The 5,000-nt window shown below is 52.6% G+C and overlaps 1 non-coding gene across 1 annotated transcript in view; it reads left to right on the top strand.

Moving 5' to 3' along the window:
• The first annotated feature begins 4,637 nt into the window (after window positions 1-4,637).
• LOC124608766 overlaps window positions 4,638-5,000 on the top strand; it is a 1,910-nt gene continuing 1,547 nt past the window's right edge. Inside the window, exon 1 of the ribosomal RNA XR_006979336.1 lies at window positions 4,638-5,000. This exon is cut by the window's right edge and continues 1,547 nt beyond it. This is a non-coding gene — a ribosomal RNA (small subunit ribosomal RNA).

Genomic DNA, 5,000 nt, shown 5'->3' with positions numbered 1-5,000 from the left:
AAAGCCTGCGTCCTCTGTCGACCACAGCACCCCAACGCCAGCGCCTCTGCCGCACGAAATCGTCGACCGGCAATCACTCCACCGGCGCCCCACCCCAACCGCCCAACTCGCATCTCCAGCGGATGAACGGCGGACTTTTCCCGCAGTCGCAATGTGCAATCCACCCCTATAACTTGCGTTTCATGAAGAGTTATGTCCAATATGCGACATTCCCGCTGTCCCTATGCATGAGCTGCGAGCTGTACCAGTTACGAGCTAGAGACGCGATCGCGTTGCTCTCTGTACGAATGCCGATGCTGAGCGGTCAGCTAGGAGGCGCTCCATCCATGTCGGTACCGGTGGGCGTTGCACTCGCAGTCGCAAAAACGTACGGCAAGTATATTACTCGGAAGAGTTTATGACAGTCCAAGCCCCCCTGCGTGGGGAGCGTCTTTCTAGGCCATGACCCACCGGAAGGGCGCAGCGTCCCCCACCCCAGACATGTGACGTCACACTATCGGTATTGACGACTCGACTCATTGTTTATAATCATTTGCCATACACCGGTGGAAGCTGCCGAGACGAGTAGCTACATAGCGCGCTCGCCGTGTCACTAATGTACAGAGATACAACAGTTTCGACTGGAACCGGATTAAACGTATACACGGCGCTGATTAGTAATAGATAGACCCATCAGAATACAGATAATATATACAACTGTCCGTATACATGCTGAAAGACTCTGCTCACAATCACAACCACACGTCAGCCACACACTCTTATCACGCACTACTCTCCGCCTGTAACACGCACACAGACAATATGTAAGCACCAGCATGGAACAACACCCAGTGCATCCTCTCCGCCACATGAGACAATCCACACTGTCATAACCAGACTGGGAGGTCCACTCAGAAAACGGAATATCACACCCTCCCGACAACCACCATTGCTCAGCTAAGCCACCAACACCCACACATGTCCTACACAGGGGTGCACCCAACATCACAATACTGCCTCCTCTCACAGCACACAAACAATGGCAGGAATGAAAGACACAGGTCTGCCACAAGCATGGAATCGGAGCGCCGCCTGTCATGAGCCAAAGGTGCATCCTGACGTGGCAAATCAGATGATGCCGCAGGAATCCACTTACTATAATCACAATCAACAAACCGGCCGCCCCGCCCCCCATTAAACCTTTCCTTACAACAATGTGTACCTTAACCTAACCTATATCGTACCGTAACCTAACCTATATAGTACCGTAACCTAACCTATATCGTACCGTAACCTAACCTATATCGTACCGTAACCTAACCTATATCGTACCGTAACCTAACCTATATCGTACCTTAACCTAACCTATGTCGTACCTTAACCTAACCTATGTCGTACCTTAACCTAACCTATGTCGTACCTTAACCTAACCTATGTCGTACCTTAACCTAACCTATGTCGTACCTTAACCTAACCTATGTCGTACCTTAACCTAACCTATGTCGTACCTTAACCTAACCTATGTCGTACCTTAACCTAACCTATGTCGTACCTTAACCTAACCTATGTCGTACCTCAACCTAACCTATGTCGTACCTTAACCTAACCTATGTCGTACCTTAACCTAACCTATGTCGTACCTTAACCTAACCTATGTCGTACCTTAACCTAACCTGTGTCGTACCTTAACCTAACCTGTGTCGTACCTTAACCTAACCTGTGTCGTACCTTAACCTAACCTGTGTCGTACCTTAACCTAACCTGTGTCGTACCTTAACCTAACCTGTGTCGTACCTTAACCTAACCTGTGTCGTACCTTAACCTAACCAGTGTCGTACCTTAACCTAACCTGTGTCGTACCTTAACCTAACCTGTGTCGTACCTTAACCTAACCTGTGTCGTACCTTAACCTAACCTGTGTCGTACCTTAACCTAACCTGTGTCGTACCTTAACCTAACCTGTGTCGTACCTTAACCTAACCTGTGTCGTACCTTAACCTAACCTGTGTCGTACCTTAACCTAACCTGTGTCGTGCCTTAACCTAACCTGTATTGTGCCTTAACCTAACCTGTGTCGTACCTTAACCTAACCTGTATTGCGCCTTAACCTAACCTGTATTGCGCCTTAACCTAACCTGTATTGCGCCTTAACCTAACCTGTATTGCGCCTTAACCTAACCTGTATTGCGCCTTAACCTAACCTGTATTGCGCCTTAACGTAACCTGTATTGCGCCTTAACGTAAACTATATTGCGCCTTAACGTAACCTATATTGCGCCTTAACGTAACCTATATTGCGCCTTAACGTAACCTATATTGCGCCTTAACGTAACCTATATTGCGCCTTAACGTAACCTATATTGCGCCTTAACGTAACCTATATTGCGCCTTAACGTAACCTATATTGCGCCTTAACGTAACCTATATTGCGCCTTAACGTAACCTATATTGCGCCTTAACGTAACCTATATTGCGCCTTAACGTAACCTATATTGCGCCTTAATGTAACCTATATTGCGCCTTAGCCTAACCCACATTGCGCCGTAACGTAACCCACATTGCCCCTTAACGTAACCCATATTGTGCTGTAACCCAACACACGTTGGGCCTTAACCCAACACACGTTGGGCCTTAACCCAACACACGTTGGGCCTTAACCCAACACACGTTGGGCCTTAACCCAACACACGTTGGGCCTTAACCCAACACACGTTGGGCCTTAACCCAACACACGTTGGGCCTTAACCCAACACACGTTGGGCCTTAACCCAACACACGTTGGGCCTTAACCCAACACACGTTGGGCCTTAACCCAACACACGTTGGGCCTTAACCCAACACACGTTGGGCCTTAACCCAACACACGTTGGGCCTTAACCCAACACACGTTGGGCCTTAACCCAACACACGTTGGGCCTTAACCCAACACACGTTGGGCCTTAACCTGCTCTGTAATTGTCATACGACGCGTTAAAGTAGTGTAGTGTTGCCTAACTGCAACCCCCGCAATATAGTTTGCTACTCGCACTGCCCGGTCCCCAGTGTATCGCTTCATGTTAAACACCTTGCAGCTATACACTGTAATGTGGATGGCAGCAGGACGTACATGCTCAATGCCCTTTGCAGTTGTTCATTGGCATTTGCAGTTGTTCATTGGCATTCGCATGGCGAAGCACTTAGCCTACGCTGTGGTACGGCCTGTGTCAACTGTCCGCTGATGTTGTACGTCCAAATCACACACTGTACTGCACATTGGTCCTCATGTACTGAATGATACATCGTGGTACATGTGACCGTACAACGACTGCGCCAACAACGGCGAACCATGCGGTCCAAATGTTGTGCACTCAGCTATGTGTCGTCTCCCTATAAGAGCTGGATTGCAGTGTGGTATGCCCTGGATGGCGATCAGCATGAGCCGTCTGTTGATGTAGTGGCGCGTGTTGTCAGACGTAGTCGTCTCTTCTCACACACCGTGATAGCATGGTGCACTGCGTTCCACATCTGCGACATGCGACAGAGGCCGGTTGACAGTCGTTCGCGCAATGGACATCGCATACGTACGGGGGCCACCTTCCACGTGTTCGCGAAGCGTGCACATGTTGTTGCGTGTATGTGGGCAGACATAGTGTGTCGTGACACCTGACACAGGCATGCAACAATCGTTGAATTTGCAAATGGCGATGGACGCCTACGTTTGCTGGTGACGTTACGCAAATGAACAACTGGTAAACCGTTGTGGTGCGGTTGTTCTCGCTAGGGGTGAATCAGTGATGGCGACGATCGGTTGAGCTACCAACCGGTTGTTGCAGCGATACCCACCATGCCCACGAACGTGAATGGCATGTGGGTATGAAGCGATACGCGGCGGTGGCTGGGTGGGACCGTCCCCGGCCGGCGAGGGGGGGCCTCCCGGCGTGCTGGCCGCGCGGTGCGTGGGCGCACGCGCTACAGCCGGCTGGTGGGGGCGGCCAGTGGCAGGCGCGCCGGCCGACGGAGCCGGCAGGCGGCGCAGCTGCGCGCCGGCGCACCCTGCACGCGGCGCCGTGCGGCCAAAGTAGGTCCTCGCGGGCCCGGTGCGAAGCGCGGTGGACATCTGCAGTGTGCTGGTCCGATTGAGGACTGTGTGCGCTGAGGATGCGCCGCCGCCCGGCGCTCGGCGCCGCGACGCCGTCTGCTGCTCGGTCGCCTCTGCGGTTCTCGCAGGTGGTTTGTATCGCAGCTGTGCGGACGTGTTGGCGCGTGCGCTGTGCTGGGAGAGTTCGCTTCGGCACCCAAGTGGGGCTTTTGTCCTTCTGTGGCGCTGGCGTTGGAGCTGCCGGTCACCGTAGGTGGCGCGTGTTGTCTCCCGCCGGCAATGCCACGACAGCACGCTCCCGGGCCTCTGTCGGCAGCGGCAAGCTCAGTTGGGAGCACGGGTGGTCGCACCTAAAGCGTCTACTCGCCAAACTCCGGGCGATTGCGCCTCTCTCGAACCCGACCAAGTACTTAGGACGGCGCTGCGCGCAGCCGGGACCTGAGAGGGTTTCGAGGTGTATTGTGCAGGGGAGCTCAGCCTCCTCCTGTTTGCAGAATAATTGAGCGGACGCTTGCGTGTTCGCGCGGGCCCCCGGGACACACTCCCGGGCGGCCGGCTGCTCAGCTCTAGTTGACGCAGCTCCCTGGTTGATCCTGCCAGTAGTCATATGCTTGTCTCAAAGATTAAGCCATGCATGTCTCAGTACAAGCCGCATTAAGGTGAAACCGCGAATGGCTCATTAAATCAGTTATGGTTCCTTAGATCGTACCCACGTTACTTGGATAACTGTGGTAATTCTAGAGCTAATACATGCAAACAGAGTCCCGACCAGAGATGGAAGGGACGCTTTTATTAGATCAAAACCAATCGGTCGGCTCGTCCGGTCCGTTTGCCTTGGTGACTCTGAATAACTTTGGGCTGATCGCACGGTCCTCGTACCGGCGACGCATCTTTCAAATGTCTGCCTTATCAACTGTCGATGGTAGGTTCTGCGCCTACCATG

The sequence above is a fragment of the Schistocerca americana genome, chromosome 3, assembly GCF_021461395.2.
Source record: "Schistocerca americana isolate TAMUIC-IGC-003095 chromosome 3, iqSchAmer2.1, whole genome shotgun sequence".
In the NCBI taxonomy this organism is placed as follows: Eukaryota; Metazoa; Arthropoda; class Insecta; order Orthoptera; family Acrididae; genus Schistocerca; species Schistocerca americana.
Note: the sequence above shows the minus strand (reverse complement) of the source record. Positions and strands in the feature narration are given on the sequence as shown.